This window comes from Heterocephalus glaber, unplaced genomic scaffold (assembly GCF_053883595.1).
Source record: "Heterocephalus glaber isolate CG9 unplaced genomic scaffold, H.glaber_assembly_v1.0 deba00001509, whole genome shotgun sequence".
Taxonomy (NCBI): domain Eukaryota; kingdom Metazoa; phylum Chordata; class Mammalia; order Rodentia; family Bathyergidae; genus Heterocephalus; species Heterocephalus glaber.
In genome coordinates this window covers 3,845,437-3,858,052 of record NW_028258325.1, presented here as the reverse complement: position 1 = coordinate 3,858,052, position 12,616 = coordinate 3,845,437, and positions in this window count along the sequence as shown.

The following is a 12,616-nucleotide window of genomic DNA, read 5'->3' as shown; positions in this document are numbered from 1 at the left end:
GGCGCATGCACAGGCCCTGCCCCAGGGCCATCACGCTGCTACCCAGCACCACCCTGTGATGAGTCCTCAGCCAACCCGCAGGGCCACGAGGAGGGAGGAGGAGACAGTTCGAACTCACTGGGTCCCAGGTGCTACTGTTCACCCCACCACAAGCCCCTTGCATGGCACCTGTCCCCAGGCCTCTGTGTCCTGGGCCAGTGGTTTACGATCCCCTGGGGAAGAAACTCAGTGCTGTACAGAACTCCAAGGTGCGGTCCATAAACATGTCCCTGCTCCATTCAAAAACAGCATGCATGGTGGGAGGGCCGGGGCCTCACAGCCTAGATCCCAGTCTGTGGCTCAGCCTCTCGGCTGCATGACCTTGGGCAAGTCCCAGCTTTCCCGGCCCCGGTTTCCTCACCTACAATGGGGATCTAACAGGATCTGCCTCATTGGCTGCCCCCCAACCCCGTACCGGGGATCAAACTTGGGACTTCTGCTTGCAAGGCAGGTGGGGGAACCACTGAGCTAAACCCCCAGCTCATTGGCTGTTTTAATGGGAAAAGGAGTTAGTTTTCTGGCAAAGTGGTTAGAAAAGTGTCCAGCATGAGTACATGCTCCGTAAACATTGGGTAATTTTTTTTTTTTGTACTGGGGATCGAACTCGGGTCCTTGAGCTTGAGCAGCAGGCAGCAAAACCAGAGTTAAATCCCCGGCCCCAACATTTGGTAGTTTTTTAAAAGGGGGAAAAAAAAGGTGTAGGGGTGGTGGGAGGGGAAGGGGAAAGGGAAGAAGGGAAAGAAAAAATGAGAAAAGAAAGAAAATGGAAACAAAATCTATGTAAATAGGAAAGGGTGGAGGGGTGAAGGGCGCACAGGTAATGGGGAAAAAAATAAGAACTAAGATACATCATGTACAGGTACAAGCACCCAGTGATAAATGTAAACATATTGTATACCTACAATGTACCGATAAAAGAATTTAAAAAAAAATAAAAGGGGTAAACATTTGGGAAGCTTCTGCATCACCCAAGAGATGGACCTTCACCAGCAGACGGTAACATCCTTGCTGGCATTGGAAGAATTTAGAACTCAGATGGGAACTGACCGGGTGGCCCAGTCGTCAGCACAGACAGCCCTGGCCCTCCCGAAGGAGGGAGGGTTCATCCACCCCCACCACACAGGCAGAAGCAGGCCAACATCTGACTCATGACCTCAACATTCCCCGTTCATTTTAACTAATCTCCTTGAACGCAGTACGGCCGCCCTTGAACAAATATTTACCGTGGCGTGACTGGGGTGGGCCTGTCTCAAACTCCCTCCTGGCCTCCGGAAATCACAACCCTGCAGGGTTGCCCCAGATGTCCCCAGCACTGTTCCCAGAAGAGCAGGGAGGGGAGAGACCCAGGATGGTAAAGGCTTGGCGGGGGGGGGGGGGGGGGGCGGGCCTGGGACCCAGAGAGGCCAGGGAAGGCAAGGCCGGGAGCCGCTGGGTGGCTGGAGAGCCAGTGGAGGTCACTTTGGGGGCGTGGCCTTTGTCCTGCAGGAACCTGGGTGAGGTCAGGCTGAGCTTGGGTAGCCCGGCAGGGCAGTCCTGAGAGGCCAGGTTGGAGAGAGGAGAGATGGAAAGGTTCCCCCTTCCCAGCAGGCCTTGGTTCCTCCAGAGCTGTCTCAGATCAGCAAGGATGTTGCAGCCCCAGGACCAGGGCCTCTGACAGTCTCCCTGTTCTCTGCTGTGGGTCACCAGGCTGCTCCTTCATGGCCAGGACGAGCTGTCAGGCCCCTGGAGACACCTGAGGTAACACCTGATGGGGCAGAGGCTGCTGCTGGAGGAGGTGACCCCCGCCTCTGAAGGGGGACTATATTCCTAAGCACCATGCTGGTTTTCCGCCACTTTGTTTCAGTTGGGCCAAAGAGACCAGGGCCCCGTCCCTCAGTGTTATGTAAATGATATGTAAATGAGCACACATAAATGACAATTCTTGAAGGCTCATGGGTAAGCAAGTCTCCCAGTCCCATAGCTAGGAGTGGAAGAGCTGGGAGAACCAAGCACTGTCTTCACCCTACCCCCGGCCCCCAGAGCTGCTGATCACACGCACGCACGCACGCACTCACGCACGCAGCCAGAGCCTTCAGAAAGCAGAGGCTTGTGGTCGGTGTTCTCCTTCCTCAGCCTGGGCCACATCCTGGCCTGGCTGATGTCCTGCTCTCTGTCCTCCCTGACCTTGTCCCGGGCAGTCCCTCTGCTCATCACGTCCAGCTGCCTCCAGCCACTGCGTCCCTGCGGAGTTTGTCCCGGTCAGTGCCCAAGGACCAGGGTCTGCCCCGCTCCGTGCCCCAGTCACCCGCTTTTGGCCACTGTCCAGGGCCCATGCATGAAGCTCCATCAGATCAGTGGAATCAAGCAGGCGAAGATCTCACGCACCAGTCAGCCTGGTGGCAACTCCAGGACTGAATGCTGGCTCCCTGGGAAGACCCCTGTGTGGGCTTCGGGCTGGCCTCGTGTGAACGGCCAACCTGAGGCATCGGGGTTTGCGTAGGCACAGAACTGGGGTGAACAGTGATAGGTCTCCCACCAGCTCAGCAGCTATTATGTATCGTAGCTGCCCTCTTCCTATCGTGCCTTGCCCCCTCCCCTGTGTGACATCATGCCAGGATGGCTGCTCCCACCAAAGAACAAACCCTTCTTCCCAGCATGCCCCTGGTCCCGCCTAGAGCGTAACCTAATACTCGCTCACCTCCTACCACCTAGTGACGTCACCGGCTCCTCCATTCCCTAGTCACTGCCTCACTCAACCCCACCTCAGCCCCTACAAACCCCACTGCAGTCTCTATAAAAGACTCTCCCTGCCCCGGCCATATTGCTTTTGTCTCTCCTTTGTTCAGAGACAGCCTGGCAGATCTATTCCCCTAATAAAGGCTTGTTGTGGCCTGGGCTGGTCTTGGTCTTCGGCCTTTTACCTGACAAACAGCACCATTTTTCTGTTGACAGAAGCAGCTGAGACCACTTCTTCCATAGGAATAGATGCCTTGGCCTGAAGCTAGTCCTTGGGCCCAGCCACATTTCCCAGGCTCCCTTGCAGTCACTTTCCTCCTGGCTGGGATAAAACACCTGACACCCACAACTTAAGGAAAGAGGCTCATTTGGGCTCACCCTTCAGTCCATAGTCAGCTGGCTCCAAGGAAGAACAGCATGCCACAGGGCCTGCCTCAGGAGAGCTGCTCAGGGCATGGCAGAGAGAAGGGAGGGGCTGGGAGGGAGATGAACCCTTCCAGGCCACACCCTGGTGACCACCTCCTCCTACCAGGCCCTGCCCCTACAGCAGTCAGCTATGGGCCCCATAGTCCAATCACTCTCCAAAAGCCCCGCCCATGATCCTATGAGGCTCTGGGGGACCACCTAGATCTAAACCATGACAGCCCTGAAGCCCAGTGAATAATCGTTGGCCCATGGAGCTGATTGAAAGGGTCAAGAGCAACTTCCAGGTCCTGCCCTAAGATGCTTTGGTTCTTAAATGTCCCCCAGACATTTATGTGTTTAAAGCTTGGAACCCAGCTGCAGCTCTACTGGGAGGTGGTGGAAACTCAAGGAGCCAGGGCCTGGTGGAGGAAGTAGGTTCCTGGGGTCGCACCTCGGAAGGGGATGTTCTGACCCAGGCCCTCTTCTCACTGCCTCTGTCAGCCACAAGTGAGCAGCTCTCCTCCTCTACACCCTTCCATCATGATATTCTGCTTCACCACAGGCTAGAAACAATGGGGCCAGCTTACCATGGACTGTGCCCTCTGAAACCGTAAGCTAAAATTTCCTCCTTTAAGTTTATTTTCTCAGGGGCTGGGGATTTAGCTCAGTGGTTTCGCCACCTGCTGAGCAAGCGCAAGGACCCGAGTTCGATCCCGGTACCCACCAAAAAGCAAACAAACAAAAAGAGTTTATTTTCTCAGGTATGATGTGTGATAAAAAATACAGTGAATGTTTAAATTAAAAAGCTTATTATAGTAAAAGACACATTGCCATGAATCCCACTCAGTCTCCCCACTGTCTCTGAACACACTCATCACATCATTCTTACCACTTTCTGAAGCATCGCTGAAAGTCCTCTGTCTTGAGGGTCTTTAGTTGAACTGTCATGGCTGCCTCGATGTCCTGAAGCTATTAAAAATATTTGCCTTTCATGGTCATTTTGACTTTAGGGAAGAGCCAGAAGTCACAGTGTGCCAAATCCTGTGAATAAGGTAAATGAGGGCACATCATGATGTTTTTATAAGGCTGCCTTCCCATTGGATGGCTTGCAGCAGCAGTGTTGACTGCATTTTTTATCATATCTGGTAAAGACTCATGAGAGAGGACTTCCAGAACATGTAAAAAAAAAAAAGTAAACGTTCACCGTATATTTCGATCACACCGCTAATTTTGTCCCATCAGGGGAAGGATGACTCACTGTACCCCTGAAGGAGAGGGGCATCTCCTGCCACATTGGCTGTCAGGACAGTGACAAACCCCAAGGATGAGGAACAATGGTGGGGGCACCGCACTAGCTCAGACCTTCCGTCAGAGACAAGGCATAATTCGGGATCTCTGGCAGCAGTGTCCTCCCACTGACTGTGCTCCTCACTGGGCACTAGGGCCTCTCCCTCACCATCTCGGAGCCCAGTGGGAGCTGAAGGGAGGTGGCGATGGCAGCCATGAGCCTCATCCTCCTGCTGGCCGACTGACTGACGGACTCAGACCCCCAGGCCGCCCTCTGCCGGTGCTGGCTCCCAGCTGCCTCACCCCCGTTCCTCCTCCTCATTCCTCCTCCCCGTCCCACACCTCAGGAAGCAGCAGCCATCCTCATGAGGACTCCAAGGCCCAGCACAGGCACAGACTGTCCTAGGGTGGCCAGGACCCAGCTGCAGGGCTTAGCAGGGCTTCCCTCCAGGGCTGGTCACAGGCAGAGGAAAGGGAGTCACCCCACAGGGGGCTGGTTACTCCTCACACTGTAGATGAGAAGGCCGAGGCCAGAAGGTCAGGGTGCCGTCCTCAGGACCCGAAGCTGGTGTCAAGCAAGGATCAGAGCCCAGGGCTTGGAGCTTCAGGTACTAAGGCAGTAGGGGCTCGGGAAACTTGCATTCCGTGAGCAGATGACGGCCAGCAGTGCAAGGTGAACGCTGACCTGTCCGTGGGGACCAGGGCTGTCTTGACAGACTGCGCCTCTCAGAGCCTTTGCAAGTGTATCACATGAGCAATTCACTTCTCAGATCTGGGGAGGCACAGCCTGAGTGGGTGATGGCGCCCTCAGCATGTTCACTCTTCACTCTTCCTCCTGCTCTTGCTGCCTTTGCAATTCTCCCAGACCCTCTCTGGTATCATTTGACTGCCTGGGCACTGCCTCAATCTAACAGCTCCGGAGAGGACAGTGGGGCTTTGTGTTTTTAAAAAGGACCTCGCTGTGTGAAAAGACGCCCTCCCCATGTGAGCAATTATTTCGGGCTCCCAAAGCTTTCTGGTTGCTAGGAACCACCCTCTGGGGCTGGTTGTCAAAGCACCACTTTGAAAAGTAGTTTGGGTGAAACCAAACCCAAAAGGCAGGGGGCGCTTGGGTTCTCTCACCTTCCAGGGGCCCTGCTGAGCAAGGCCACCCGGACGGCGGCCAGGTGCCCCCATATCTCGGGGGGGGGGGCAGGGCCTGAGCATCACGGGTGGCGGGGGTAATGGCATCTCACTTCGGGCTCACCAGGCTGCTAAGGGTGGCGCTGTTGTCCCTGCTTCATACACAGGGAGCCTGGGCCACACAGAGCCACAGCAAAGATGGCCTGAGACCCAAAGGTCCCCCCGCCCAGCTCCCTCCCCAGCAGCAGGACACCGCGGTAAGGCGGAGGGGACCCGAGGTCACTCCTGAGGTTTGTCTGTAAGAATCTCTGGCAGCAGCCTGGCCTCTCCATCCGCGTGAATCAGCTGTGTCGTGAGCAGCCCTGCGCAGAAGCCCGAATGGTGAGGAGCTGAGCTCTACCCAGAGGCAGTGGCCACAGCCAAAGACTGGCCACGGACCCCTAGGAGACCCTGAGCCAGGACTGGATGATCTACACCTGGATCCTGACCCACGGAAGCCATGAGAGAAGATAAATAGTGGCCTTTTTTGTGTGTATGGTGCTGGGATGGAATTGAGGGCTTTGTGTGTACTAGGCATGGACTTTACCACTGAGCTACATCCCCAGCCCTGTTTATTTTTTATTTTGAAAAAAGGTCTTGCTGAGTTGCCCAGTCTGACCTCGAAATTATGATCCCCCTTCTTCAGCCTCAGTATTGTGGTTTTACACTGCTGGAGTTGGGGATAGTTTGTTCCAGAGCTGCAGAAAACAGAGACAATGGCCCTGCCCCCAGGCCAGCTGTCAGGTCCCTTTCAGGCTCCTTTCCCAGCCCCTTAAAAGCCCCCAGGAATCTCAGAATGTCCTCACCCAACTCCTGGGCTGTTCAATTTTCCAGAGGGTGGCCCTCACCTCTCCCCGTTTGACTTGTATTTTTCTAGATATTTCCACCAGCCCTGCCTTGATTCGCTCTCATGAGGCTTAAAGTGAGTGCAGTTTTTCTGCCCACAGGGCTGCAACAATTTCAAAGTCACCCGAGCACTAAGCCACGGCAGGAGGCACGGTGGTGCCATGGGCCTCCACCTTTATCCTCCCCGTCTGACTCCTGGTCTGGCTCTCTCTCTGCTTTCGAGGCCCAGAGGAGGGCTCTGGTACATTCGCCAGGGATTGGATGTGGCTTGTCCCCGGAGCAGGTGGGTCCCGTGTGGTGGAATCCCTGCAGGCCCTGACAGACACACTGCCCTTGGGAGGGGCCAGTGCTGGTCTCATGGGGTGAGTTAAGCTTCTGAGAGAGTGGACTTGAGGATGTGAGGCCGCCCACAGGCTTGACCCCACCCACATGCCTCCATTTCCCTTTCTGCTCCTCCACTATGTCCTGATGCACCGCAGGGTTTTCACCAGAGGCCAAATCTACACCGACCCCCAATCTTGGATTTTCAGCCTCCAAATCCATGAGCTGCCACCAAATCACTGCCACCTTGACCTCAGCCTCCCCAGCCTCTGGAACAATGAGTGACGATTTCTGCTGTTCATAAATGATGCGGCCGAAGGCATTCTGTGGCAGCAGTCCAAATGCACTGAGACGATAGTCACACGCTCTTCCAATTTTCCAGATTTAGACGCTGTCCACAGACACACGGAAGACAAACATTTAGACCTTGCAGGCCGTCCGATCGAGTGTCAATATCCATTGTTTACATTCTGGCATCACGTAAACAGCCTTCGTTTTCTTTCTGGTAAGATTTTTGTCTATCCTGGTTTAACAATTATCTGGCTTTTTATTTGTCTGGCTTTTTCTCTGTTGATCTCTAATCCATTTGCTAAATGTCATAAATCCTAGATATGTGAAAACAGAGAAGTGAGTGCTCAGTTTCTGCTTCTGCACCCCTAGGCCCTCTCTTCCAAACTTCCCACCTTCCGGCCTTGCTCTGGACTGTTGGCTTTCAGTCGTGCTCCCCCTGGCTGTCCCCCGGTACCTCCTACACTCCTGTCCCCTTTCCTCGGTGTTCTTTGCGTCTCTTATGCTGCATCCAGGTTTCAGGGACGTCATATATATTAGCTAGGAAATAAGTCAGGCTTCTTTGGCAAAGAGCCCAATGCACTGGTTTAAGCAAAGTAGATTTTCTTTTCTCTTAGCTCAATGTGAGTATTTGGACCAAGGCTGCTGCACCAGCTCAACACAGGCTTCTCCCATCTTGTTGGCCTCTTTTGATCCATGTTTTCCCTCTGGAAATCTAAAAGTCGCTCCAGCCTCCACATTGTGTTCCTAGTCTAGCCAGTGTTAAGGGTCAAAGGGCAAAAGCATGAAGTCAAAGGGCAAAGGCATGAGTCACTCCAGAGCAACACTGGGAGCCGCCCCACCCATCTGCTTCCCCTTGGCCATGTCTGGCCCCAGGGGAGGCTGGGAAATGTAGCCCTTGTGCATGGTCATGTGGCCAGATGACAGCCCTGTTGATGTGTGAGGAGCGAATGTCCCAGTGGGAACAGCCAGGACTCCCTTCCTTGGTATTTTCTTCCTTCCTGGCTTCTGCCCTCACATTGGTAAATACATCCTCAGTGGCTTCCTGAGAAATGGCGCATACATTGATGGGAGGAGTTTCAAACACTTCCCAGCGTGCACTCCTCCCCTCACGTGGGCTCCTCAGACACTGATGCCGGCCTGGGCCATGGGACTTGTTTGGCCAGTGGGACCACAGCACATGTGACACAAGCAGAGGCCTGAGAAGCACAAGTGTCTTGCGCTTGTCCTGCTGCTGTAGGAGATGCTGGGCGTCATTGTGAAGAGAGCATGCGGGTGACCTGAGGCAGGTGGTGGCAGCCAGGTTGCTCTGCTCAACCTTGAGCCAAGCCCACAGGTGCCAGGGAGGCCATTTAGAATATGCAGCTTGAGATGAGAATGGTGAGACATAGCAAGTACTTAGTGTTTTCTTAAGCCACTACACTGTGGGGGTGGTTAGTTACACAGCAGAAGCTAATGGACACAAGACTGTGTGTGTGAAAGAAAGGTCTTTATTTCCCCTCACACATCATCCAACAGGTTCCAATTCTGGGTTAGAAGGAGTCCTGTGTAGACCCTGGGAGCAGTGCTTCCTTGATTTCTAACCTCCCTCCTTGCCTGGGAAGCTCATGTGGATTCTGATTCGCCTGAGCAATCTTTCATGGCGTCCTCATTGTCACCGTGGGCCGAGGTTGTTAACCTGGCTGTGACACGGTGCTGCTCCAGACATGGTGGCCTCGTTCCATCTGGAAATGTTGACTCTTGAGGTCCAGTAATCTCTAGTCACTTCCTGCCCTCCATCTTCTCTGCTTTTTCCTTCCTGACTTCCTCCTATTTGCTCCTTAAGAGCACTGACCCGCTGTATTTCCTCTGAGATTCTCTTCGTTTTGGTTTGGTTTTTTGGGGTACCGGGGATCAAACTCAGGTCCTTGCATTTGCGCAGCAGGTGGCGAAACCACTGAGCCAAATCCTCGGCCCTCTCTTTGATTTTAAAAGTCTACATCCTGAGAAATTTCCTAAATTTTATCTTCCAATCTCTGGAGAAATCTTTGTTTCTGCAATCACACTTCCAGTTCCCATGGTTTCTTTCTATTCTTTGAACATTTCCTGTCTTCTCTCATCTCATATGGACATTTATTACAATGTTAGAAAACCTTCATTCAATTATTGCATCCATCTGAAGGCTCCCGTTCCTGTTTGTTCTGTGTTGTTGGCTTGTTTTTGTCTTGGTCTTTTCTGAAGCAGGGCTGTCCCCAGAAGCCGCCAGTACTTGCAGCTCACACCATGCTGCCCGGAAGCTGTGTGGTGGGCAGGGAGGGAGAGATGCTGATCCTACGCTGCTTCCCCAACGGATGCTTTGGTCCACCACATCCTATTGGGTCCTCCAGATGCCCGAGTTAGGGTCCCAGGGTCCCAGTGTGGGAGCCTTCCCCTGCTCCCTGGCATGGCAGTGGGCATTTCCCATTCTCAGTGCCCAGCTCCTCCTCGGTCCCGAGGCCCTCAGCACCATCTCTAGGCACAAGCTGCCCTCCTTCTGCAAGGGCAGAGGCCTACTGGGGCCAGTTCTCAGAAAGGTGCAGCTTCCCCTCCCCTGCAGCACCCCACTTCAGGGTCTGGTGCCAAGGCACAGAGCCCTCCTGGGGTCCTCTGCTGTCCCTCCCTGCCCACTGGGCTCTGCTGTCTTGAAGCCATTGCCCCTGCATGCTTCCCAGAGCTTATGGACTGTCTTCCTGCCCCTTCCCCGGCCTCATGGCTTTCTGCATTCATCCCTTGGCTGTCACCACGGTGGAGCTCGGAAGTGAGGGGTAGGGGACAGGAAGGTTCAGTCTGGGATGTGCACCAGGGCCTCGGGGCCACGCACAGGGGCCAAGCAGTCCAGACAGGCCTCTCAGCAAGCTCCTGCAAGGAGTCAGTGCCATGCTGGGCTGAGCAGAGACACAGTAGGTAGTGCAGGTGGTCTCTGGCCAGGGCAGGCAGCATGGGTGGCTTGTGCTGTGACACTGAAGAGGAGGAGCGGCAGGGCCAGTGGCCCCTGACCTGGCCTGGGAAGGGGGGAGGGGCTTGAGCCTTAGGCTCCCAGCCCAGGAGGTTCTTGGGAAGCAAAGGGTGCAGGAGGGAGGAGGAGGAGGAGGACCTGGACAGTGGCCAGCAGGGTCCCTGGGAAGAAGAGCACCTTCAGGGACTGAAGACGCCTGGGGGCCAGAGCATCTGGGACAGTACGGTAATTACGACCTTGCATGCAGAGTGTGGCCCTGATTGAGTCACCCTCCTGTGTGTGAAGTGGGGAGAATTACAGCGCCCCGTGCCTAGGGTGACTGTGGGTGAACGAGCCACACATGTGGAGCGTTCAGTACTGCACACGGCTCAGAGGTGTCCTGTTCATACTGTAATGACACGCTGTGCAAGGACAGGCAAGAATGCAGGTCACCGAGGGCCACCAGTGTGTTGGGGACCCCGGGGAGAGATGTGAACCCAGTTGTTTCCAGGGCTGTGACTGTTACACACGGTGCCAACTTACTGGATTAAGAGCTACCTAGGTTAGTAAAGCACACTTTGGGGGAGGTGTTTCCAGAGATGATTGGCATGTGGGCTAGCAAATGGAGGGGAAGGCCCACCCTGGTGGGGTGGCTCCATCCAATCGGCTTGCAGGCAGATGGAATGAAAGGGAAGGAGGAGGAAGTCCGCCTGCACTTGAAGAGCTCCCTTCTGCGGAGCCTGGGCGGCTTTTGCTGCCGTCCCCTGAGGACACCAGACTCCAGCTTCTCCAGCCTTGCAAGGCAGACTCACACCAGCGGCTCCCCAGGGAGCTTCCAGGCCTGCGGCCTTGGACTGGCGCTGCCTCCTTGGCCCATCTTGTCCTGTGGCTTCAGCTCCTTGAACCCAGCAGCTAATGGCTATCCAGCTATGGCACGCAGACGGCCACGTGGACTCTGCCCTCCCCCTATGAACTGGTTATATATACCTATATGTATAGGTATATATATATATATATATATATATATATATATATATATATATATACATTTTTTTCCCCTGCTGTTTCTGTTCTTCTAGAGAACAGAAGGTGACTGTCTGTCAGCCTCGAGGGTAGGGAGGGAGTCCAGGCTTGAGCACTGCATCCTGCAACCACCTGCACCTTCCCCAGGCGTCCACAGCTGGCGCACAGGGTGGGGCACAGCGGGGCCCCAAACACCCAGCTGTGCAGCAGCCCGTGCCTGCACCCCTGCCTCCTGCAGTCCCACCGCCAGGAGCTCCCCAGTGGGGACCCATCCTTGTCCCCTCTAGGAAACTCAGCTGTCACCAGGGACACAAATCATGCCTGCCCTGCCATACAAGCTCATGTGCCATGTGACTCAGGGCAAGTACATGGGCCACTCTAAAGCACCCCTATCTGTAAACAGAGGCAAGAACCCTCTCCTAAAGGGGTAGCTATGGGATGAGGGTGAACGTACCTAGGGATATTGGTCCCCAGGGCTGCTGTGACAAAGGACTACAAACTCGGTGGCTTAGCAGAACACACATTTATTATCGTCCAGCCCAGAGGTCAGAATGACAGGGGTCTCTGTGGGGCAAAGTCAAGGGGGGCAGGGCCGAGCTTTCTGGGGCTCTCAGGAGAATCTGTTCCTGGCCTTCCCCAGCTCCTAGGGGACCCGGGTTCCCCTGACCCCGTCTTCAGTCAGCAATGGCCATGGCGGCCCCATGTTACACCCCAGTCCTCTCCCTCCAAACACAGGTGGGACTTGTGGGGTCAGATGGGGCTGTGCTGGGGAATCTAGGAGATGCACCAGTCCCAAAGTGCACTTCCCCAAACACATCTGCATAATCTGGGTCGGAGCTCCATCGGCACTGGCTGAAGCTGGATTTGGGGGGCCAGGACCACAGTGTCTGTCACAGTCCCAAGCTCCCACCGTGTGTGGGCACTGTCACCGTGGTGGTTTGAAGACTGACTCCCCCTCCCACTTCCTAGTTCTTTGAATTTAGGCCTAAATATTACTTCATCCCTCTTAACCTCAGTTTCTCCACCTATAAATTGAGGGGGGGTCACAATAGGACTTCCCTCTTCCCCTGCCAAGAGGATCTTGCGACACGTAAACAAGAGGACACCTTCCCTGCATGTGTCATGTCAACAGCACAGCAGAACCGGGTCCCATTCGTCACCGGGCAGCGCAGAGGAGTCTTGTGCTGTTTGCACCTCTGGGTCAGAGGTAAGCAGGGGGCCAGAGGTTAGAGCCAGGAAGCACCTTCTCCCTCAAGCCATCCTGGGGACTGGACCGGAGTGTGGATGTCTCGGGTGCAAGAGGCGAGGCCCAGGGACCCTGGGCTGACAGCCCTTCCCCACTTGCTCCTGTCCACCAGTAGGCAGCACAGCTGAGGCTGGGCCTCTCTGGCTTCCTAAACCAGCCCAGTGCCCTGGCTTCTCTCCACCAGGTGGGGGGGCCTCAAGACCCTGAGGCCAGGAGGCAGCAAAGCCCCATGGGAACCAGGTGGCCCTGCAGAGCCGCATGTGACCCATGCCCCATGACAGGCTCTGCGCCCCCTGGGGTCGGCCTCGTGAAACAGCATTCTGGGCCTCCGG